The 25,823-nt window shown below is 39.4% G+C and overlaps 1 protein-coding gene across 1 annotated transcript in view; it reads left to right on the forward strand.

The window, feature by feature from the left end:
* Nucleotides 1-25,823, forward strand: part of MGAT4C (MGAT4 family member C) — a 472,680-nt gene that overhangs the window by 110,669 nt on the left and 336,188 nt on the right. The window lies entirely within an intron of this gene.

The following is a 25,823-nucleotide window of genomic DNA, read 5'->3' on the forward strand; positions in this document are numbered from 1 at the left end:
ATACATTGGGATGCATAGTCATTATTATAGTCAATGCATGGTACCACCCACTGTTGTCTGTTTCCACCCAGTAGGCGTGTACATCATTCTCATTGGTTCTCTTGGTTCATCCTACAATTAATGATTTCATCATCTCAGCCTTGACCACTTAACAATTCTCAGGTGTGCCCAATTATCCACTTTACATTTCTTGTCCTTGGCATTCAGGACTTGTTAATTGTATTACCATTTACACCTGTGTGGTTCTCAATTGGCTTCTGCTGAGTCACCCTGACTCTCACATACATGTTTTATTTCATTTACTGTATATCCCATGTTGCTTTTTCTTAACATTTTTGACCTCACCCTTTTGTTCTAAGTAGCTCAGGGTGATGTGCCCCCATGCCTATTTTCTCTTTTACATCTGTACATCAGTTAGAGGTCTCTTCCTGACATCCTGTGCATCCTGATCTAAAATGATAATAGTTACCTCAGAGTTGAATGCAGTGCAACCCATGAATCACATGAGGTTCCCACATGCAGCTGACCTCCATCCCATGTGCTCTGTTCATCCACTCCCTATTTAGTTGAAATTTAAAAGCCCCCAGGTTTTTTTGTCCATAGCTCTTTTAGGCCTGTGGCATTGTTTTCTTTCTTCTCCAAATGAGAAGAGATTTCCAGTCACTCTCTTTTGGGGGTGGGGAGGCCTCCTCTAGGTATAAAGAAGCCAGGCTGGTTCCTAAAAATTACCTCTCAAGGTTCCAAGATTACAAGGGGGACTTTCCAGTTTGATTATGTTTTTAAGCGCTACAAATGGTGGACATGGAGGCTAGGGAGAGAACCTTCCCAGAGCCAGTAGGGGCCACTTGAACCTGAACCTGAACATGTTGGCCCCCACAAGGTCACAGCATGACCTTCATCCTTGGAATTTATTTGAAGGGTTGAACAAATATGCCAAGTGTGGGTATTTGGGACACTAATGAAGAAAATGGAATTTCTGTTCACAGCTTACATTAGAAAATGTGGTCAACATAAAAATGTCAACATCATAATGCTTTCATGCATGGGTGCAATCATTCATGGAATACTATGAACAGTTTTAGTTGGTACAGCTGAAATATATGATTCTTGAGATGGAAAAGTTGCAGAAAAGGGAAAACTGAATGATTAAGTGGTGTGACAACTCTGCTGTCAGGAATGGCCAACTCTAGGGGCCTTTTAGTTCAGAAAATAAGCTACGTAATGGCAGACATGATAGCAATGTACAAATTATGCATGTTATGGGGAAAGGGGATGGATAGCTTATTCTTTCCCTCTTCCATAATACTACAGCCTATATGATGAGAAATATTTCTATGCACAACTCAAAGTAAAACAATGGAGTTAAGTAATAAAAGAAATAGTAATGATGACCAGTGAAAATTTTTATCATGGAGACGAGAAAAATTCATACAGGATGAAGCTGTCAAAGATATGATCAGTATATGTAACCTCAATGTTATGAAGGCAGTATATTTTTCAATACCAGATGCTTGAGAATAACAGCAGAAGAGGGCTAGTGCAGGCATGTCCTTCTTGTAGGCCTCATACATTTGGCGAGTAGGAAACAAGCTGTTGCTTGATATGACTTATTCTGGACTGCATTTTGATGCACTGTGGCTTGTTTTACATTCTTATGGCCTTGTGCTCTAAAATCACAAAGACAGATCTCTACTATTTTGAACATTATCCCAGTATTGAGTGGAGGGCTTTTCTTGTCTGCATGGTCTTCCTGCTTTTCCATTTGTGGGAGTAAAGGGGGGGCATATCAAATATATGGGGGTTATACTCTTGTTTTGTTCAAACATTTGTCTGATGAACACATCTTATATGTCTGATACGTCTGATGAGCATTATGAACAACACTGTACTTTGCTCCCAGTCTCTTAATAAATTTTGAACACAGCCAGCATAGTAAGGGAGCTCCATTAGTAACAGCAGATGCAGTGTTTTGTTCACAGAGAATAGCTGTACATCAAGGCCATAGATTCCCAATGTCAATTATCACAGCAAACCATTATTCATGAGCTTAAGCAAGGATGTTATTTAAAAAATGTAGTTATCTGTAAACACTGTATATTTAATGATTATTCTTCAGAAAATAATTGTAGGGTATTTGCAACTGTACATTCAGTTTAATTAACAGCATGATTAATCAAAAGAACAGCTCTGATCTAAATATGTATTGAGACATAAATTTTGTTGACATGTAGACCTTTACACAAAGTGAAACATAAAGATTAAATATTTTGTGCATTTAATTTTAAATGTAAAGGTACAAATACTAGTTCAAGCAGGTAAAGCCATTGTTTTAATTCAATAGTTCCTTTGTCATATCCTTTGTTTAAATGATGCTGAGGAAATGAATAGGGAAGCTTCATATACTACCTCAGGCTGATAAGTAAAATTCAGATCTCAGACACAGAAAACTCAGGACCAAAAAGATGGTATCAGTTTAAATCTGGTTCATGCTACTTTTAATTGTGTTTACAATGAAGTCTGTTAATAATCATAATTACAGAGTTACAGAGCTTGGAAGCAGCCACAGAGAATGCCCTCTTTTGTTCCCACTAAACACACCTGAGAGGGTGGCCGAACAGAGAGAAGGGCCTCTCCTGATGATCTCAATACTCTTGGGGATTCGTACAGGGAGATACACTCCTTCAAATAGACTGGACCCAAGCCGTATTTATCACACTGTTTTCTCCAAAGAGCAGAAATCAGAGATATATAATCAAGGATAAAGCAATAAACATAACACTATACTATACTAAAAATAAAATCCCCACCACCTCACCAGTAACTATTCATCTCTGCAGACTTAGGACACTCAGCAGCTTAAATCAGCAAAACATAAAGGAACCTCTTCAACCCTTTATGGAAAAGGGTAATTTTCTCCTCTAGCTGGAGATAGAGTGGTAAGCTTCTATTCCAGTTGGAGATAGACTGGTAGACTGTTTTCTTGATATAAGGCAACTTGAACAACAACAACAACAACAAAAATACATCATATAAGTTAGAGGCCCAGTGTCAGGATCAGCAGACTCAATTCCCAATAAACAAGAGAACATGTTAATGTGGTCAAAACAAAAGATTTTATTCCAGAAACTGAGACAGAAGTTCCTCTGTCCAGGGTTTATATTGGAACTGAAAAGTTTCCCCCTTGAATCATACTTAAGAGTTCCCATAATTGAGCCCCCCCTGGTTATGACTTTGTTCTGGATCAAAGTGACCTTTCATGTTTTCTGTTTCTTTTCCTGCATTATCATTCAATTGCACTTAAGGAAGGAGAGCTTCCCTGGTTTACAGCCCAGATCTGCTTGCAAGAACAACAAGGTCATAAAACCACAAATCTCTCTTGCTCCAGGCCATTTGCCTCCTCCTATTTTTTTCCGAGCTTGGCTTCCAACAGGATTCCTATTCTCCTCTCAATAAATTGGCATTTATCAGAATACTATGTCACCATGTCATCTTACCACCATATCATCAATACATCATATCATATGGATCTGACATTCAGTAAAACTGGAATTTTGAATTTAGAAATTTAATCTAGCCAGTCATATAGTTTGATGTAACAGTTAAATACAACTTCTTTCACTACAATTCATGGCATTCAGAAATACTTAAAATTTCTTTTGATTGGATCAAAACATTTTAGGAATTCAGAACCCACAACTACTTTTGTGAGTTTTGTGAGCATCTTCGTATTCTTATTTATTTATTTAGGGTATTTAGACCCACTCTCTCAGAGCAGTTTACAGATAGTTATTTAGACGGTTCCCTGCCCTCAGGCTTACAATCTAAACAGGCATGACACAAAAGGAGAAGGGAATGGTGATGGGGAAGGGGATCAAGTCCAGTCGTTCTCTGAGGCCTAGACTATGGCAAATGGATTGGAGGGAGGGCCCTTCTTCTTGTCCTGGCTAGCCCTGATGGAGTTGGGTCTGCCTTTTCACTCCCTCCCAGGCCGGATGATGTCAGATGGCATGTAGGGAGGGCTTCATTTGGCTTGTGTAGACATGCCCACTATGAATGAAAGATCTCCAAGTTACCCTGTTGGTTTCTCAGTCACTGGCACTTTTTAAACAGAAGTTGAATGGCTATTAGCCATTGATACTTTAGTTGTGGATTTTTTGCTGGAGCAGTGCATTGGTGATGGTGACTTCTGAAGTTCTTCCAACAGTACAGTTCTGTAATTCAATAACTCTATATGGATTTTCCACCCCTCCCCCAAAAAAAATAAAACAAAAACAGATCTGTTGGACTTGCCAAAGTTTAATTAGTTTTAGTGTCAGGCCCAGCCTGGTTGAGGAGTCTGAGGCTGAGCTTGAGCCTTTAAGGGCCCTGGGGCAGAAAGTAGGGCTCAGTAGGGTGGAAATCATATTGTTTCGATCTACACCTTTGTCTTGCTCCATACTATAATAACACGTGTCACAGGCCCCATCTTGGCACCCTGCCATTTGGGGCCCCCGGTTGCTCCAGCCTCAGCCTCAGCCTGGCCCTACCTCTGCCCTGGGAGGTCCAGTGGAGGCTTTAAAATACAAACAGGAGCCAAACCTCACAGCAGCAGGGCCTTCTAGTACTGTGGACATGGAGAAGTATCACATACCTACCTTCAGCCAGATAAGATCAGAAAGGGCATGCCTCTGCTGATTGAGGAGGCTTTATAAATAATAAATACTTTATAAATACTAAAAGATAAAGGCGTTCAGGACGGATGGGAGTTTCTCAAAAGAGAGATACTGAAGGCACAATTTCAAACCGTTCCAGTGAGAAAGAAAAACGGGAGGTGTCTCAAGAAACCAGGATGGATGACTAAGGAACTTTCAACCGAGCTAAGTTTGAAACGGAACATGTATAAGAAATGGAAAAAGGGGGAAATCACAAAAAAGGAATTCAAAGAAATAGCAGGCATGTGTAGGGGTGAAGTCAGAAAAGCTAAAGCGCAGAACGAACTCAGGCTTGCTAGAGAGGTTAAGAACAATAAAAAGGGCTTTTTTGGATATGTGCGCAGCAAAAGGAAGAAGAAGGAAACGGTAGGGCCACTGCGTGGAGAAGATGGCAAAATGCTAACAGAAGACAGAGAAAAGGCAGAATTACTCAACACCTTCTTTGCCTCAGTCTTCTCAGAAAAGGCAAAGGGTGCTCAACCTGAGGATAATGGAGCAGAGGACAGAATTGGGGAATTTCAGCACAGAATAAGTAAAGAGATAGTAGAGGAACACCTTATTAAACTAAATGAATTTAAGTCTCCGGGACCAGATGAACTCCATCCAAGGGTATTAAAAGAACTGGCAAATGTAATATCAGAGCCATTGGCAATAATCTTTGAAAACTCCTGGAGAACAGGAGAGATCCCAGCAGACTGGCGGAGGGCAAACGTTGTCCCCATCTTCAAAAAGGGGGAAAAAGAGGATCCCAACAATTATCGTCCAGTTAGTCTGACATCAGTACTAGGAAAGATTCTGGAGCAGATCATTAAACAGAGAGTCTGTGAACATCTAGAAGACAATGCCATAATCACAAAAAGTCAACATGGGTTTCAGAGAAACAAGTCATGCCAGACAAACCTAATCTCTTTCTTTGATAAAATTACCAGCTTGGTAGATGAAGGGAATGCTGTGGATATAGTATATCTTGATTTCACTAAGGCCTTTGACAAGGTTTCCCATGACATACTTGCAAACAAGCTTGTAAAATGTGGGCTAGACAAAGGAACTGTTACATGGATCTGTAATTGGTTGACCGGCCGAACCCAAAGGGTGCTCAACAATGGCTCCTTTTCATCCTGGAGAGAAGTGACCAGTGGGGTCCCACAGGGCTCTGTCCTGGGCCCAGTGCTATTCAACATCTTTATCAATGACCTGGATGACAGAATTGGGAGCATACTTATCAAATTTGCAGATGACACCAAATTAGGGGGAATAGCTAATACCCCAGAGGACAGGATCAAGATTCAAAATGACCTGAATAGACTAGAAAGCTGGGCCAAAGCTAACAAAATGAAATTCAACACAGATTAATGTAAGGTATTGCACTTAGGGTGGAAAAATAAAATGCACAGATATAGGATGGGTGACACCTGGCTGAATGAAACTACGTGTGAAAGGGATCTAGGAGTCCAAGTAGACCACAAGTTGAACATGAGTGAACAGTGTGATGCGGCAGCTAAAAAGGTCAATGCTATTTTAGGCTGCATCAATAGAAGTATAGTGTCTAGATCAAGAGAAGTAATAGTGCCACTGTATTCTGCTCTGGTCAGGCCCCACCTAGAATATTGTGTCCAGTTCTGGGCACCACAATTCAGAAAGGACATTGAGAAACTGGAGCGTGTCCAAAGGAGGACGACAAAAATGGTGAAGGGTCTGGAAAACATGCCCTATGAGGAACGACTTAGGGAGCTGGGGATATTTAGCCTGGAGAAAAGAAGGTTAAGAGGTGATATGATAGCCCTGTTTAAATATTTGAAAGGATGTCATATTGAAGAGGGAGCAAGCTTGTTTTCTGCTGCTCCAGAGAACAGGACCCGGAACAATGGATGCAAGCTACAGGAAAAGAGATTCCACCTGAACATTAGGAGGAACTTCCTGACAGTGAGGGCTGTTCGACAGTGGAATGCACTCCCTCGGAGGGTGATAAAGTCTCCTTCCTTGGAGGTCTTTAAACAGAGGCTGGAGGGCCATCTGTCAGGGATGCTTTGATTTGGATTTCCTGCATGGCAGGGGGTTGGACTGGATGGCCCTAGTGGTCTCTTCCAACTCTACGATTCTATGATTCTATGATTCTATGATTCTATTAAAAACACCAGCTCATTAAAACCACTTGCACTAATGAGGACTGATGATAAAAAGCCCAGGAAAGATGTCAGAGTTTTTGTCCGAAGTTTTATGACTTCACTGGAGAAAACACCTTATTTCCTGACTCAGGTCTGATTTCTCAGCTTGAGCCTTTGGACTGGCCTGACCACACTGCTCTTCTGGAATCATTGAGCGGGATTGCCTGACTTTGCTCATAACTTGACTTTTGGCTTATACTTAGACTGGTTTCTGACTTCATCTGCCTTTGCCTGTAAGTCTGCGTTGCAAGACTTATCTTGCTCCACAAATTCTGTGTGGTGTCTTTTTGTGTTTGTTTGGATTTGTTATCAGCTGTTGGCTGCTTTCCCGGACATTTAAGAATGGAGAAGATGTAGGGATGTGTGTATTGTCTCCACTCTTCATATTTCTTCCTGAAAGTTGTTAATGCGTATGTGTAGTTGGAAATTGTAATTATACACACTTACCTATTTTACAGATGACTATAACTGTAAACAGCTTGGAGAAATGGTGTGGAAAGGTGGGACAGTGTTTATGTCCTCCCATTCTTACAGTTTCATACCTCCATAAGGGTTCTAATAAATGGCTTCTCTAGCATCTAACACATAATTTAGCAATTCAAAAGCATAACATTGTATGGAATGGAAGTGCTTTAGCCATGTACATTCAGGAACAAACTGAATACATTTTTGTGAGAAATGGAGACTGTAGGAAGTAGATATGACAATAAAAAGAAGCAGTTATAAGAATAAAAGTGAACTGGTAGATACAGTTTTTCTTTGCTGACTTTTAAAATACCAAGCCCTCTTTTGCATATGAGTTAAAATACTATTTTAAGGTCAGTTTAGAAAGATTGCATTCCAAGGTCAATATCAATAGTAAATCTTTCACTGTAAAGTGAATCAGAGACATCTAGATGAAAGAACAATACCCTTTTTGTCTTCAGATAAGCAGGAATGGCTTTTTTTTTAAGTTCAAGGTTTGTTCACAATAAATGATTAATATTCCGCTACAGTGGAAAATTTCCTTTGCTGCAAAAGTTCATTTCACAATTATGTTTTCCACAATTATTTTTTCTATGATACTTAGAACATTATGTTAGATGGATGTTTGTCATCCAATCATTCTGCTTGTTTTAGATAGAGATACAAAGTGAATCATGCAATATATTCTATGAGTTTATTCTTCATACAACTCATTATGTGAGTAGAGTCGAGCAACGACAGCTCTCTACATATTTAGAATGAAAAAAATTGTAGCCTTCCAGATAAACTCCCAAGAACCCTAGGAAGCAGATCTAGTGATAGGAAATGATGAAGTTGTAATCAGTGTGGCATAGTGGTTTGAGTGGACTATGACTCTGGAGACCAGGGTTTGAATCCCGGTTCAGCCATGTAAACCCACTGGTTGACTTTGGCAAGTCACTCTCTCTTAGCCTCAGAGGATGACAATGGCAAATCCCCTCTGAAAAAAGCTTGCCAAGAAAACCCCATAATGGGGTCACCATACATTGGAAACAACTTGAAGACACACAACTACAACAACAACCCAACAAGTGGAGAGCTACAAGTCGCCTACTCCTGACATAAATGATAAATTTAATTGTCATATCTAAAAAAAAAAAATCTAATTTCACAAAAACAAGGGGAAATAGGACTTCTGTTTCTTGGGAAGCAAGAGGTGTGGTGTGATGGGTCATGGGTGTCAACTTTTAGAAATCATATTGTTTCAATCCACGCCTTTGTCTTGCTCCATACTGTAATAACACAGAAATACTGGCAAAACTAGGCAAAAGAGTAAGATACTTTTATGAAGAGAGCATCCAAGATCTTTCCCAAGCTATCACAGCTGCAAGCTAAAGATTACTCCAGAAAATATGGGCTACCATAGTTCTGCAAGCAAGGGGTTCTGTTTTACTCCACCCCTTTTAAGAATTCAGATATAAATCAATGGGTCATGCATCAAATACTAGCTTCAATGAAGCTGGAAAACCTCTTACCCATAAGTGGTCCAGCTGTATGTCTCCAATATCAAGAGTGGTTCCAATGAAGTGAACCTGGCTACATCCTCAAGCAAAGAAAATGCCGACAGCATTCTTTCTTGGGGATTTCTTCCAGTAGAAATCTCTGAAAAAGTAAGTATTTCTGTGACTACTGGGTACTGAGGAGGAATCCTTCAGGACAGTACTACTCTTTTGTCAGAACTAGAGCTGGTACTTTTCTCCCACTGTCATTAGAGTGACCAGACAGCCTTCTTTTCCAGTGCATGTCCTACATTTTGACTTTCTCTCCAGGAAGACTTCCAAAATGTTCTCCATTTTGAGCATGACTAAGATGCACATTGAGTAACAACACATTTTGCTGTTCCCCTTCAAAAAATTTGTCCACTTGGCAGCCTGTCCTTGGAGCAAATGGGGGATAGGATAGAACCTTATATAGTTCTTTTCTCCTAGGAGCTGCAGCAAACAAGGCTTGCCCCCAGAGCTCAAGACCTGTTTGTTTCTTGGAGGGAAAAAGAAGAGCAAATGTGTTTGGCAATGGGCTTCTTGAGGACATAATACAAATGTTGAAAGGGTTTCCCTTTATTGCAGCACATTGGGCAACTGAAAGGAAAAATGTAAATGTAGATTCAATCAAGAGTTTCTTCCTAGTAAATTATAATTTTAAGCATTTGTCTTGCTCATAGTTCCAAAAGTATATTGTAAGTCATTTTAATAAGGATAAGTTCATTAGAAAATATGGTTGAGTACATAATACAGTATATGCAATATAGTTACAAATAAACCATATGAAAGGAATTTATGTGTATATTAGTGTTTTTAGCTTTTGTTTTACAATGTCTCACATTTTGCAGTGCCTTGTCTTCCTTCGTGGGTATGGTTGTGGTTACCCTGCCTGCCATATCACCATAATTGGATATTCTTCCCCATTTCTGGGCATAAAGCTTTGATTACCACATACAGTCGGCCCTTCTTATACACGGATTTTTTATACACGGATTTAAGCATACACGGTTTGAAAATGTTCCAAAAAAGTATAAATTTACCTTGATGTTCCATTTTTTATTAGGGACACCATTTTGCTATGTCATTATACTTAATGGGACTTGAGCATACACGGATTTTGTTATACACGGGGGATCTTGGAACCAAACCCCAGCGTATAACAAGGATCCACTGTACTTCTCATAGACAGCATGAGGCATAGACTCATAGAATCATAGAATCATAGAGTTAGAAGAGATGACAAGGGCCATCCAGCCTAACCCCCTGATATGCAAGAATATATTATCAAAACAATCCTGACACATGGCCATCCAGCCTCTGCTTAAAAACCTCCAAAGAAGGAGACTCCACCACATTCCAAGGGAGTGTCCTTCTTCTTCTTCTTCTTCTTCTTGGCTTTACTTTGCGAATGAAGATTCAGGAAGGACTCATCCGTGCTTTCTATAAGCGCGTTGATGACGTTGGATGTATCCTTCGAGCCTGTGCAATGGATTTTTCTGGTGGAGCGCAGCATGCACAGAACTGGCCTCACCCTTTAAACCAGAGGTTCGACTGCTGAGGCCTTGACAAGCATGGATGGTGGCAGCAAGGTCCTCGGGTCGTAGGTTTGATTAGAATTACCTTCTCTTAGATGGTTGACCTTACAGGGTTAGACGAGCACCATCTGCCCAGGTTTGGGATTAGAGTTTTCCTTCTCCTAGGAGGGTTGCCATAAGGCTAGAGAGCCCATCCTGCCCTTTGGCGCTCTTGATAAGACCCTTTGGTTGTGACCTGTCTGGCATGGAAAGCTATGCTGGCTATTATACCACTGCCAGCATAGCTCACAACTTCATTAGGGTACGCAAGCCTCTCCCCCACACAGTGAGAGTATAGCTGGAGGGGAATAGGAGGCCGGAAGATGACAGTTAAGGAGGGAGGAACCTCTTTCTTCAGCCTAGCCCTGATGGAGCTGGGCCAAGGGAGTGTATTCCGCTGTGAAACAGCTCTTACCATCAGAAAGTTGGTACCATCTCTTTCCCTGTAGTTTGAATCCATTGCTCCATGCCCTAATCTCTACAGCAGCAGGAATGAAAAAAAGCTTTCTCTATCCTCCATGTGACATCCTTTCAAATAATTAAACATGGCTATTATATCACATATTAATTGTGTCTTCTTCAAACAAAACATACCAAGATCTAAGCTAATCTTCATAGGTCATGGTTTCCAGACCTTTCACCATTTTGGTTGCCCTCCTCTTGACATGTTCTTGTCTGTCAAGACCCTTCTGGTGCTGAGGACTGAATACTGTATTCCATGTGAGGTGTGACCAAAGCACAATAGAGTGGTACTATTACTTTCCTTAACCTAGACACTGTACTCCTATTGATGCAGCCTAGGATCATATTAATATTTTCTTTTTTAGCTATTGTATCATACAGTCAACTGCATGTTTTCCCATTTTGGATAATCTATCTGTGAAGATATCTTTGTGGGTGTTTCATCCTTCCTCTTTGTCTCCAGCTGCCTTGCTTTTGACTAGACTGATTTCTGGTCAGTTGACAGTTATGGAGGGAGGAGTCTCTTCTTCCAGGCTAGCCCTGATGGAGCTGGGCCTGCCTGGTCAATTCCCTCACAGGCCGGAAGATGACAGTTATGGAGGGAGGCGCCTCTTTCTCCAGGCTAGCCCTGATGGAGCTGGGCCTGCCTGGTCAACTCCCTCACAGGCCGGAAGATGACAGTTATGGAGGGAGGAGTCTCTTCTTCCAGGCTAGCCCTGATGGAGCTGGGCCTGCCTGGTCAACTCCCTCACAGGCCGGAGGATGGCAGTTGTTGAGGGAGGATATAGATGGGAATAATGTGGAAACCATCATTTTAAAGTGACCTATCTGGATTGCCCCAGAATCACAAGAGAGTTTGGCAAGCACTTTCATTTTCCCTTATGAAAACAGAATTTAAAATTGCTTCTACTGTAAATATTCGTCCTTTATTTTATCCAGGTTTGCTCCAAGATGCCATTATGAAAGCCCGCCCCATGGCATGTGGAGAAACTTGCATGTTAAATGTAGTGAAAATAATTTATCCAAAAATATGATGCCACTTTGCTGAAATCTAACGATGCAGATACAAATTTATTTTTCAACATGTACATTGAACTTTCCTAAAGGCTTGCCATTTGTGAATTTTTGTATGTTATAAAGAGCAATGCATTGTATGTGTATATGTGTTTTCTTTTTGCTATTCTTCCTCTTGCACAAAGCTTTCTGTTTTGTTTTGTTTTTTGCAATTCTCATGTCCGCTGTTTCCCAAGTGTATGTTTATATCTAGTGTCTGCTGTCATGAAAAGGATTTATTTAAATAAATCTGTACAGCCCTAATAAATCCACAAATTTGAGATTAACAAGAATCTATCTTTTTTTCCAGCCTTATATGCATTCTTGTAATCTCGTGTTCAGCATCTATTACTCCTCACTACAGTGACAAATCTATACTTTTGCTAATTCATTATTTTCTGGGTTTGCTCCCAGTTCACTTATTCATCTTGTAGAAATATTTATTTCTGTCTACTTTAAATGTTCAGGGGGAAAAAGCAACTTCAGTTCAGACATCTGAGAATGCAATATATGCCCTTGAGGAGAGCGTTTTTTGTGAAATAAGCCTTGAATTTTCAGGCAGAATATTGACAGAAATTTGAGGATAGAAAAGAGCCTTTGAAAATAGTAACATCTCCTAAATGTATTTCGTTGGAGGTCAGTTTCATTGACTTCACTATTACTTGCTAAATCGAAGTAAATTATGGATTCTGATTTAGTAGACCAATCAGCTTTGGCTGCAGAATGCAAAGATACCCTTTCCCACTTTTAGATCTAATGCCTAAAAATATCAAAGCAATTGCACCTTTTCTTCTAAAAAGGCTTTGCGTGTGATCAAGAGAAGGTGATCCAATTTTAAAAATGTTGGGTTCATTGAATCAGTTTCTAAAAGAAGCATATGACATTGGGAAGTAAAGAAAGTATATATTATTACTTTATTACATTATAACAGGAAACTTACATGACAAAGCATATTATAACAAAGGATCATGTTACTGTTTGGAAGGACAAGAGATAGTAATTGATCTCTCTAGCAGACTAATCAATCTGGTAAGGAAGAAGCTAAACAACAATCAATGTCATGCTCATCCACATAATTTTCTTGCAGAGAAAAGAATAAAATATAATCTTCTGTGTAAAATATATAAGCGAAACTTTTATAATACTTGTGTGTAATCAAATAATATGGTCTAATCAAGGAGAGAAAGGTTGACTATTAGAGTGAAGCAGGAAGAGTGGGTGTGTAAAAGCAAACTATCAGGGAATCTATATATTAGCAGTTATGAGATAGGCTTGCAAAGGTTGTTAACTCTAATAATTAATGCTCCAACTGGACTTTACAAAAAGACATTTATAATACAATTCTTTACATGTCTACTCAGATGAAATCCAATTGAGTAGAATGCAGCTTACTCCCTCATAAGTGGGCATGGGATTGCAGCTTTCATCTCTTGTACTAGATCTGAATTACAAAAGAGCAACAGCTATTTAACTTTGGTTACATTTCCAAATATGTTAATAAATGTTTGCAGATAAATGACAACAAAAGCTGTAGCTTTATCCAGGCAAGATGGAAGTTCTTTAGGTGAAGAAATCAACTGATAAATTGGTATTGGATAGAGCTGTGCTTGCTTTGAAGAACCAAATTCATCACTTGGGAGTTCTTTGGAATCTTTCTTTGTGTATGAAAACACAAGTGGGAACAATAGCTTCTCATAACTTTGCTTGGTATATAACCTGCAAACCTACCTAGGGAAAATAGGCCAAGATTCCATTATTAATGCCTCAGTTATATACTCGATCAGCCATAAAACCCACTGCATGATCCTGGGCAAGTCACACTCTTTCAGCCACAGAGGATGGCAATGGCAACCTTCTCTGAAGAAACTTCTCAAGGAAACCCCATGATAGCTTCACCTTTGGGTTCACCATAAGTCAGAAATGACTTGAAGGCACACAGCAACAACAACAAAGTTGTATCAAGACTTAGATTACGGCAATGCACTTTATGTGGGCTACCTTTCAGCTGGTACAGGATGCAGCCACTGAAATCCTTGTGTTTAGACAGTTAGACTATATTCCACCCATGCTGCACTATTGCAGTTGTTGCCAATGTGTTTGTGAATCCAATCAGACTATTTTTGATTTTCAAATCCCAAAATGGTTTGGGGTCTAGGATTTGTTGTTGTTGTTTTGAAGGATTGCCTTCAGTTTTTCTACCTACATCATCATATTCATCAGCCTGCTAATGAAAACAGTGTAGTTGATAGTTACTAGAGGTAGAGTTGTCTCAGTGGTGGACCCTACCCTATGCAAATCCCTCCTGAAAGATATATAGATGGCCCTATCTATGGCTGTTTCCAAATAGGTTTTTAAAAACATCTCTTCTACCTTGGCTTTATATGAACATTTTGATTTTCATTGCAGGTTTTCTAAAGTTACATTTTAGTATTATTGATTTGACCAAAAAAATGCTTAATCATTAATTTTTTTAAAAAATTGTCACTGTTTTCACTGCTTGATATAATATTGCTTGGCTATTATGTTTTCATTGGTTTTATGTTGTAGGCTGCCTTGGGGAAACTCTTATCTTGAAAGACAAGGATTAAATAAATAAATAAAAATAGATTCACTTAGTCATACATAGAGTAGAGTCAGTAAAATCAATAGGATATGAATTAGTCATAAGTAACTTAAGTCCCATTGATTTCAGTGACAATACTGTTTAAGTGATGTACTCTTTTAAGAATCTCACAATATTTACAATCTTACCCTGTTTCTCTCTGTCTTTTTCACTCACACGCAAATACAAAATTGCTGGAGGCCATTTTGAAAACCCTCCATATACCCAGACTTTTTACTTCTGATGAGTCCCTCATTATAGAGGCCTTAAATCATGTGGCGTTATTTTACTCTTTTCTGTCTTTTGAACTTTTTTCTCCTTGTATAAGAAATAATTGTTTGTCAAACCATCTACTTTCAGTCCACCATAGGTAAACTAATTATCTTTAGCTAGGGAACAAAATGTGCACTGTGCATATAAGACTGTTGATCCATACATTCTAGAAGTTGGATTATTAACTCATTGTAGTAAAGTTTCAATGGGATTCAGTGGCTTAGTGGTTAAGATGCCAATTCTGATAATCGGAGAATTGGAAGGTTGGCAGTTTCAGGCCCGAGTGCTGCATGATGAGGTGAGCTGCTATCACTAATCCCAGCTTCTGCCAATTTAGCAGTTTGAAAGCATGCAAATGCAAGTAATTAAATAAGTACCACTTTGGTGGGATAGTAACAGCATTCGGTGAAGTCATCATGGCCATAATACCACTGGAGTCATTTTTGGACAATGCTGGCTCTGTTGCTTAGTAAAAGAGATGAGCACTGCCCCTTACAATTGGTTACGACTAGACATTCATGTCAAGGGACTACCTTTATCTTTACTTAGTAAAATTCTCATCCATGGGGTTCTCTACATCATAAAAAAAAATCCATACCCACTTTGAATCTGTTTGCTTTAGTCACACACATGTTTCTTTTAGACATTAGTCCATTTTTTTTAAAAAAAAATCACATTTTACTCTGCATTTTCCAGGAAAAACTGGATTATAGCAACATGTGTCCTATCCAGATCAGGTTGACATTGGGAGCTTGGAAGTGAGACAGATTGGCAGATACAAAGAAGTTTATCGCACAGAAGCTAAAATGGGGCCATTGCGTTCCAAAATGGGGGTGTGCACGGGTGTGCACGAAACGGGATGGGGCTAAGAATGGAGTTTACCACACACTGGAAAGCTGCTGCTGCCGCCGGGCGTTCCAATCACATCCTACATCCATTCCAGAGGGTGCAATTTCTGAACTTTAAAGTGTTCTCAGAAATCGCACCCTCTGGAACGGATGTAGGACATGATTGAAATTCCAGTGGCAGTGGCGGCGTTCCAGTGGGGGGTAAACTCCATTCTTATCCCCATCCTGTTCCATGTGCACCTGTGCGCAACCCCATTTGGGAATGCAATGGGCCCATTTTAAGGCCCGTGAGATAAACTCCAAAGTCTGGGGAAAGCCATTAGGGCTGTTTAGTGCACAGAGGACATGTTGACTTTGCAAAGTCAAATTCCAGACCTCTTCAGTTCTGATGTTGTGACAGGAACGAGAATCCTCCCTAGTTCCCTCTGTTCTCTTTCCCCTATCAAATTTCTGATAGTGATGGAGGAAGAAGAAGAAAGAAATTCAGTGTTCCTTCCCTTAGATCATTCACAGGGGGCATGAAGGGGGAAAGGAGATTGGCTAGGACAGGCATCTAATGAGAGTGTCAGATGGGTGGTAAAATTGGCAGATGAACAATAAAGGCTATTAGCTGATATATTTATGCATGTACCCCTTTTTGTACAAATTGAATCTGAACTCATGAATGTGTGGCTGTCAATCAATACAGTTTGAGTTTGGTTTATTTCAATTAGGTGCAGGGTGAATTCAGGTCAGAATATTTTGATGTGGGTATTAATGTATTTTTGGTAGTCTAGACAACCCCAATGCCGAGTGAGTAATTCCAAGAAAAGGAGTACCAGCTTTATGGTAGAATCCTAGACTTTAGTATTAATTACCCCTTTTTATTTTAGTAATACTGCTTTGTAGAAAATGGATGAAAGCAGAAAACACAGATCTGAGTAATATAAAAGATGTTGGGAAATTTTTGTTAAGCAATGATTATACCCGCCAAAGTGACAGACTGCCAAACCCCCAAAGGACATTTACAGTGTTAATGGATCCAGTATTATGCCTGCTATCATGCCAGGACCTTCTGTTCTTTATTTCACAGAGTGCCCTACTTAACATAGCCTCAGTTTAAATTACTTGGTAATTCCAATATACATTCTAAATTTCAGCATTTATTACCAGGATTGCATCAGGTACCTCCAAAACATTATTTCATGGTTAGTAAATGCAAAACATATTTAGTAGCCTAAGTAGCCTGGGCTACTAGACCCAGCGTGTTTTAGTGGTTAAAGCACTGGACAGTGAGTCTGGAGATCAGGCTTCAATTCCCCACTTGGTCATAGAAACCCATCTTGGGTGAGTTGCACACTCTGAGCCCCAGAAAATCCAGTGATAAAGTCATTTTAAAATTACCATAAGTCAGAAATGACTTGAAGGTACACAACAAGAAATATCCTAAAGACACCAGGTCCCACATGATCTTAGAAGGTCAGCTGGGTCAACCCTTTTAGGACTTAGATGGGAGACCACCAGTGAATACCAGGTGCTATAGACTATATTTCAGAGGAATGAACTGGCAAAACCATTTCTGAGTATTTCTTGTGAAATGCATGGAGGTCACTATAGGTTGATATGTTTTCAGATTTGTCCACAAAGTAACAATATTGTTCTGTATGTCTAATACAGCCTTTTTTTTTTTTTTACAAATTATCTTTGTTAAATTAATAACCTAATTTAATGCCATAAATGACATTAAATAAATCTGTTAGGGGTATTTACTGTATTACCCCAAATTCAGCAATCCAAAGCATTATATTCACAAAAGGTTTGATTATTATGTGTGTATTTGCATTTCCTGATGCCTTATTATTAGTGACTTCAATGGAAAGCTTCCAGTGAATTAATTGCTTGATTTTCCAGTAGTTCTTTATCATCATTAACAGGTCTGTTGCAAGTGGTTGTTTTTATGATGTAGTGTGTCATTTACAGAAATTTTCTTTCTGGCAGGCTGACAAAAAGGAGTATATTAGATGTTATGCTGTCTAATTACATGGCTTTATTTTAGCAATCATTTCCAATTTGTTTGGTCTCAAGACACAGAACGACACAAAGACAACCTACTGTAGATCAGGTACTATAATTCTTTCTTACATTAGGATGAAATGGATTGGAGTAAAGAAGTTGGTTTGTCACATGCTACTATTCTGATATGAAATAAAAATAGGCAGATTTTCAGCATTATGTATAAGCCAAAACTGTGGCAAAGTATTATTGCTGTTGAATTGTTCCTGAAGAAAATGACTGAACAAAATTTGGACATTCTTAGCAAACAATACACCTAATGAACTGGAAACAATCAGAGAAAGATCACCAGTAATTAGAAAAGACCAGTACATTTTTCTTGGGGTTCCACAGATTTTTCATTTGCAGGCTTAATGTAAGAAAATGGAAGTTCATTGCCTTCAAGATACTGGATGCTCTTATCAGTAAGAAAAACCTATAAAGGTTTTTGAACTATGAATGGTAGAATCTGTCAGCTAGCCAGTGGCAACACCAACTGGGGAATTGTGGAAGCTGTCATCCAAAAAAGTAACATTTCCAAGCTCCTGGATAAGCCTGTTAAAATATGAAGTACCATATAGAGAAATGGCTGAAAAATGATGTCACAGGACAATGTGTCTAATTGTTTTTGTTGTTGCTGCATATCTTCAAATAATAAATAATAAATAATAAATAAAAGTTTTATTTGTATATCGCCCTTCCATCGATCAGGGCGGTGAACAACATATAACAATACAAAAACACCATAAAAATACACTACATTCATATTAAAAACAAAATTAAAACACCATCAGCCAATCACCAATTGTTGTCGGGGAGGGAAGACCAATTGGAGCTTTATTCGGGAAATGCAGATTGAAATAAGAAGGTTTTTAACTCCTTCTTAAACTGGGCCAGGGAGGTGGCCGAGCGGAGCTCTATGGGCAGTGTATTCCAGAGGGCCGGGGCGACGATGGAATATGACCTCCTCGTTGTGGAGGTTAGTCTAGCCCCTGGGACCCTGATTTCTGATTTCCTTCTACCCTAAAGTAACCCTGTCATTGCAATATTTTTTCAGAGGGGTTGTTGCTTATTCCCAAACTCTCAGATCAGGACTGTAAGCCCTGTTCCATATACCTCTGCTGTTTTGGTTGGTGACTTTTCAAGATAATATCATTTCAGCTGAAAGCCCTAGGACAGGTCAACATTTTTCAGAAAAACTGATGACTCCCTCCTACATTGCTCTTAGTGACCCCCCCCCATTTCAATACCTGATCAATATTCAGTTTGTTGGAGTACCTGTGCTCTGGTTTGCAATTAAGGATGGTAGAAACCTTTCTTTTTCCCATTTGTCAATCTTATTGAAAGTCAGTTTTTGTGTGTGTTCAGAACAACTTATTTTTAAAAATGTGAATTTTGGTTAAACTCTTCAGGGAAAAAACTGGGAGAAAAAAAACCTTCATGTGCTCCAATCAATTTCAATAGGTGCAACTGTGCTCAGCAGGAACAGAATGTGATGTATCCACTTGCCATGGAACAGTTAAAAATGAGGACCCTGTCACACAAAAATGAGATCACAAGCCTAATCAGTTATAACAAGGCTGAATAAATAGGAATTTCTAGATAAGGCTGAATAAATAGGAATTTGAACCTAGATTTTAAATTTAAACACTCAGAACTCTTGTCCTGAATGAATTCTGTTTCAATTTCAGCAATGTTTAATTTTTCTCTTGCAGCCCTTTCACACTGCAGAAATATAGCAATTTCATACCACTTAAATGTCCTGGCTCCATCCTGTGGAATCCTGGGATTTGTAGTTTGATGAGGTGCCTCACCAGGCTACAAATCCCAAGATTCTGTAGGAAAGAATCATGGCAGTTCAAGTGGTGTTAATCTATTTTATTTCTACCAAGTTGTTACCAAAACCAAAATCTTCTGAATTTTGGTGTGTGTACATTCTCCCTGTGGCCCCAAATGGATTCTGTACTGTGGGCATCCATGATCTCAGAGCCATGTGGTCATGTCCACACTATCCCATAATCACATCAAACAAAATAGTTTGGAAGTTGCAAATGAGAAAAATTGACACCTCCAGAATCCGAAAGATAGGTAATTATAGGCAGGATGTTCTGTTGGACAAGCCAGATAAGGCTGATTTACAACTCCATTCTCACCCCATATTGCCAGACCAAATAATCCTTTACTATGTAGATTTAATTTCCTTTGATGTAGGGCAAACACCTCTGCCCTTATGCTAGTTTTCGTTGATAAAAGATCCTAAATTTTCTTTGTTTGGAGAAGAAGGAAGGAGCTAATATAGAGTGCAGGGGACCCCCACATCTCCCTGCATTACAAACCGGTTTTGAATTGGGCTGCTTTCCTGAAGCTCCAAGCAGCTGAGTCCCAATTGCAGCCATGAGATCGCGTCTTGAAAGGAGCATCCTTACCTTTGGTAATTATCCCTTAGTAAAGCCTGTGCTATCATTGCCATGGTCCTTGTATGTATGTGTGAGTTAGTGTTTGTTTGCTATGTGACTTCCCCTTTTAATAAAATGCAATTCATTGGAAGGAATCTGTCTCTCTCTGCCTTGTCAACCTCTGTATAATTTGGGAAACTGTCTTGCGGATCCTTGTAGCCGACCCAATAAACTGAACTAATCAAATTTCCCCTAGAGAAACCCTTGGCTACTATGTAGATACACTCTTGGTCTCAAATTCCCTCATCTTAATTATGAAGAATTTTGGGACTATTGGTAACTTTTAAAACATAGAAATGAAATTATATCCTGATGAATCCTTAGAATAGAATGATTAGTGTTTCAAGAATACTATTGATAAGGAATTATGAATTGTTCTACTGTTCATGTGTTTCTGGTGATGCTAGCAAAATAATTAAAATACAAATTTGTGTAGCTTGTAATGTTTATATATGTTTTAAAAAGTTCTCTGATAGCTAGAAGAATGTAATACAAGAGTCAACAGATACACTGAAGTTGCTAGCTGAAGTCACATTTTGTCAAATTTGGCAATCAAAGTGTGATTTTTAAAATTCCAAAAACTGGCAGAGCAAGCTAAGGTAATGCTGAGCTTCACTGACCAACCTCTGAAAAGGTTTAAAATCCAAACAGTGTATAGTACAAGAAAAGATTTTATCACAGTTAGTGTTTCCTCTACCCTGTCTTTCTCTGAACCTCTAGTTCTTGGTGACTTTCTCCTCACAGAAGTCTCAGTGTTACATGCAAATTGAAAGCACTGATTATGCAAAACTATAATTTTAATACATTTACAAATGGATGTCTATGGATTTTTGTTGCATTTTTGGGGGGTGTTAATGTGCTATGTGAACTATCTTTGTGTTGTCTATGCTTATGTGCATAATGTTTATTTATAAAATTGATTTCATAGGCTCCTTAGACATTTCATCCCCCCCCCCCCCGGAAGCTTTCTGTTCCCATTTAGTAATGGCTCATAAATAATGTATGAATTGAATTAAATAATTTACAGGCAATTACAAAGAAGTATGCATTTACAGTTCTGAATGGTAGTAATTAATTGCTTCAAGTGTTTCAGAACAGTTAGTTCTGTAGGTGTTTCATAAAAACAGTGCCCATGTGCTGTTAGATGTGCCTAAGTTTGTTCCCCCAGACTGGAGCATTTGCCAAATTTTTATGCTAAGTAAGAAATACCAATTTGTGAAGATGACTAAGGAGACAGACTTAGACACAGTATAGATGTTGGGAATTTGAATCACAGAACATTAGACTGATTTCCACGTTCAGTTGTTCCAATGTGTTCAAACAGCAAAAATTGACATCAGTAATGATCATAATTCCCATTCAACCAAAAATTAGCAACCTATGCAATACCAGTCTCCAATGTCATAGAATCCTAGTATACTTGTTAGATTATGGTGGAAATGGACTTCATGAGGAGTATGAAATTGGAGTTCAGTATCAGCTAGACAGAAATTCAGGGAGTAATGGTTACCCACTCCAGAAACAAGGATTTAACCTGTTCTTAAAGGGGCATGCACTCCCGCTGAATGATGAAATTTGTAGATGTGGACCAGAATACATCACTGTCATTTTAGGCTTTAGTAACCTCTATGACACGGAGCTCCTTATACTGGCTTAGGCTGGTTTTCAAGCTACCTTAGATCTCTTCTGAAGGTAGATAAGAACCTCTCCCTCCATCTCCCTCCTCCTCCTCCTCCTCCTCCTCCTCCTCATTATTATTTTGAGCCTCCAAGCAAGGTCTGTCTTGTTTTTATTGATCATATAAAAGCCACTCTGGAAGACTTCTCAGCTGAAGAGTAAGTAAAATCATTTAAACAAACAAACAGTCTGTACTTATCCGTAGTCTTGTAAACCTCCTTTTGGACAGCTGTATTATGTTGTACACGGCACTGTCTCTGCAAGGCATGGGAGTGAGACTAGACATTATCAGCTTAACACACCTTTTTTAAAAATTAATTAATTAATAAACAAGCAATACAAATATTAACGATAAAGAACAAAGTTGAATCATTCACACACTGTCTGTCTCATACACACACACACACACACACACACACACAATACAAAGCATCATTTGAAATGTCAATTTATGTTATATGACTGTACAATCCCAAATATTTCCATAAGCTACAGGAGTTTGCTTCCATTTTGCTCTATGATGATTAATACAGCTAATAAAACAAAATAAAATTTCTTTAAAATTGTTCAACTCTATGTCTCAATTCAGTTATTTATATTGTTACATTTTTTTCATATAATTTGCTAGTATTTATAGATCTAGACTTACATGGCTTGATATTTTTTTCCAGGGACAATTCCAACTTATGGTTTTGACCTACAAAGTTCTATAGTGCTTGGGAGATGATGGAGCATCTCCTTCCATATGTGCCTACTTATCTTGTAAAGCAAGAATGAAGAAAGTATGGTCTGCAGGCCACATCTGACTCCTGGTGCCATTTTTGTGTCCACAAGTTCCCAAGGTTATTGGCAAACCCCACAGATGCCTTCATGTGTGTGTGTGTGGGTGTGTGTTGTTTTTGAGAGGGGAAAAACCCAAGTGATTTGGAAGTGTGTGCTTTTTAACTGTGAGTGTATCATCCCTGACAAATGATGGGTATGATGTGTTTTTCAAGGGGGATGAGTGCCTGATATCTAAAAATGGGACAGTATGTGGTAAAGCAGTCAAAGCAAACAAGGTATACCACATGGTTGCAAAGGTACAATGTGCAAGTGTGACCAATAAGCCTTTGCATGACAGTTGTGCACATTACCTCCACGGGGTAATGGTGCATGCAAGCTTCAGAGGCTTGACTAATTTGGAGAAGGTTTGCCCAGTAACAAATACCTTGATTGCTCTGTGTGCAAACAGGTAACGGTAAAGGCTTATCATGTCCCAAAAGAAAGCAAGTGCACCACTGTGAGGCCATTTCAGCTGGTACATGCAGATCTGTCTGGTCCACATCAAATTGAAAATGAAGGAGGCAACAGATTCATCATGTTGACAGTGGATCGCTAAACCCGGTTTTCATATGTTTCTCTGCTTAAGACCAAGAATGAGTCTACTATGCAATTACAACATTGGGTCAATGCCATAGAGAGGGAGTGTCCCTACAAGGTTGGCACGTTGATCACAGACAAGGGAGGTGAGTTTCTCACCCAGAAATTGCAGTAGTGGTTTAAACAGAAGGGCATATGTCACCATACAACCAACCAGGCTTGCCCTGCTGAAGATGGTTTGGCTGAACAGTGAATTGGCATGATGAATCAAATGCGGGATTGCATGCTGACAGATGCTGGTGCACCACCAAGTTTGTAGGGTGAGGTGACCAGGACAGAATGCCAAGTCATCAATAGAATGTGGAGCAGTGCTGTGAAACAAACTCCATATTTTCTATTGTATGGCAGAGCACCCAATTTGCATTACCTCAGGGTTTTGGGCACTACACGAATGTACTGATTTCACCTCAGTTCAGGAAGAAGAATGAACAAAAACGAAGAAGGTTGAGCTTTGTGGGCTATGAGAGGAACAGCTACAGGTTCTCATTGGGTCATGATGTATTCGAGATGTGCCAAAGTCGAGAAACATGCTGGTTGGGACAAGATCCACTGCAACCATGATGTTTTTGTGCCATTGGGCACTGCAGGACTAAACATCAAAAATGGAGGGGTGGATTTGTCTGGGACTGGGAAGGATGAGAAACCCAGTACATCACATGACATAAACACAAACAGACTAACACAAACACTAAAGGTAGAGCCAGAACAGAGATTTGTGACAGAGGCTAACATCCAGACAAAACAGTGATAGTGAGGATGAGCATGGCAGTACAAAAGTAATCATTCCACACAGGACTCAGCGGTTTAGGAGACAGCCAGACAAGATTTGTAGTGCAGGAAGCATGGGTCTGCATGGTCATTGCTGAAGAGTCTGAGAGTTTCCAGGAAATGCTGAAGTATCCCAGGGAGGAGCAGGAAAAGTGGAATGCTGCCATGGATGATGAGTATGAAGCCTTGGTGGAGAGAAAGGTGTTTGAGGTTGTTGGGAGGCCTGCACGACAGAAAGTGGTTGGATGCAGGTGGATTTACAAAAAGAAGGAGATGCCTGATGGTACTGTGAAGTGCAAAGGCAAGATTGTGGTCAAGGGGTACTCTCCAGAAAGGTTTGAAAATTTGGACAGGACGTTTTCACCAACAGCAAAGCCAGAGAGTCTCAGGATGGTTCTTGCTGTGGCTGCCAAGAGAGGTTTGGTTGTGAATCATTTTGATTTTGAAACAGCATATCTCAGTGCCAATGTGGAGAAGACTGTTTACATGGAACAAGCTCCTGGATACAACTGTGCAGGCAGCACCAAAGTGTACAAGCTGAGGAAGGCTTTGTATGGGTTAATCTTGATTCTACATGCCCTAACAGTGAGACCTAAGATCTCTCTGGCTGAAAAATCAAAATGCCCCCTCCTAAACTGCAAATCCAAGAATGCAACAGGAGACAGCCAGAGCAGTTAAAGTGGAATAGCAGCACTATAAGAGTGTATTACAGTAATCTAGATTGTCTTCATGGGCACATAATAGCTACGAGGGGAGGAGGCTTTCCATACTTTCATTTATTTTGGCACTTGAAATGAGATATCAAAGTAAACCAAACTCATTACTTGAATTCCTTTTGTCTGTTTAGTATAATTATTTTGTATAATGATGGCCATATGATGATTTCTAACACCCACCCACCCACACACACACACATGTTTGTGTGGAGAGGGAAGATGTCACTGTGTTCATCTATAAACTTGGTAATAATTCTGAGATTAGTTCTTTCAAGTCACAACTCAGAGCTAAGGGTGAAAGAAAAATGTAACTGTCCCCATTCCTTTAATAACTTCTGACTTCATCAGCTGTGCTTTGTGCAGTTCTTTTACACCTCCTCATATTTCATTGCTCACACCAGGATGCCCCCCCCCCCTTAGTGTCCAACATGTTATTGTCTTATCAAATTATTATTTTTTTTATACTTTGCTCCAGTTATTTTTGGAGCTGCCAAAAGTGATGTCTCCCCGGGGCTTTATCTCTCAAACAGTTTCTTACTGTTAAGGTGATTGTGTGATCTGACTACTGTTTCAAAACACCAAGGTGTTTCAGTTTACTTCATTACTTATTCTAGGGCTTATATACTTCCCCCATGACCTGAAGTATTGTGTGCAGATGTGTGTTTAAACTTGTTCAGAATCAAAATACTTCAGTGGTTTGATCTTCTTCTTGGCATTAGTTCATTCAGTTTTTTCCCCACTGTCTGAGGCTGGTATAGAAAACCAACACAAGTGCCAGGCACATCACAAATAATACTGCAGTAAGATAATCAAGTAATTTTATATAACTGTTAAGCATGGTTTTACATGGAGCTGATTACACATCATTCAAAGTCATTTTATGGCTGTGTCAGACTCAAATATTTGCTAGCTTGGGATTCATCAAACACATTCATGAATGAGACAGTGCTATCAATGTTTATGTAGTGGTATAAGGAGACAAACCCTGTCAAAGAAAGAATACTCTGGCCTGTTACAGACAGCCAAAATAAAGCTGCTTCGAGTCACAGTGGAGGTATGGTGTTTCAATGATGCATGCGTCCTAAGAGTCCAGAAGCCACACC

The sequence above is a fragment of the Sceloporus undulatus genome, chromosome 5, assembly GCF_019175285.1.
Source record: "Sceloporus undulatus isolate JIND9_A2432 ecotype Alabama chromosome 5, SceUnd_v1.1, whole genome shotgun sequence".
Lineage (NCBI taxonomy): Eukaryota > Metazoa > Chordata > Lepidosauria > Squamata > Phrynosomatidae > Sceloporus > Sceloporus undulatus.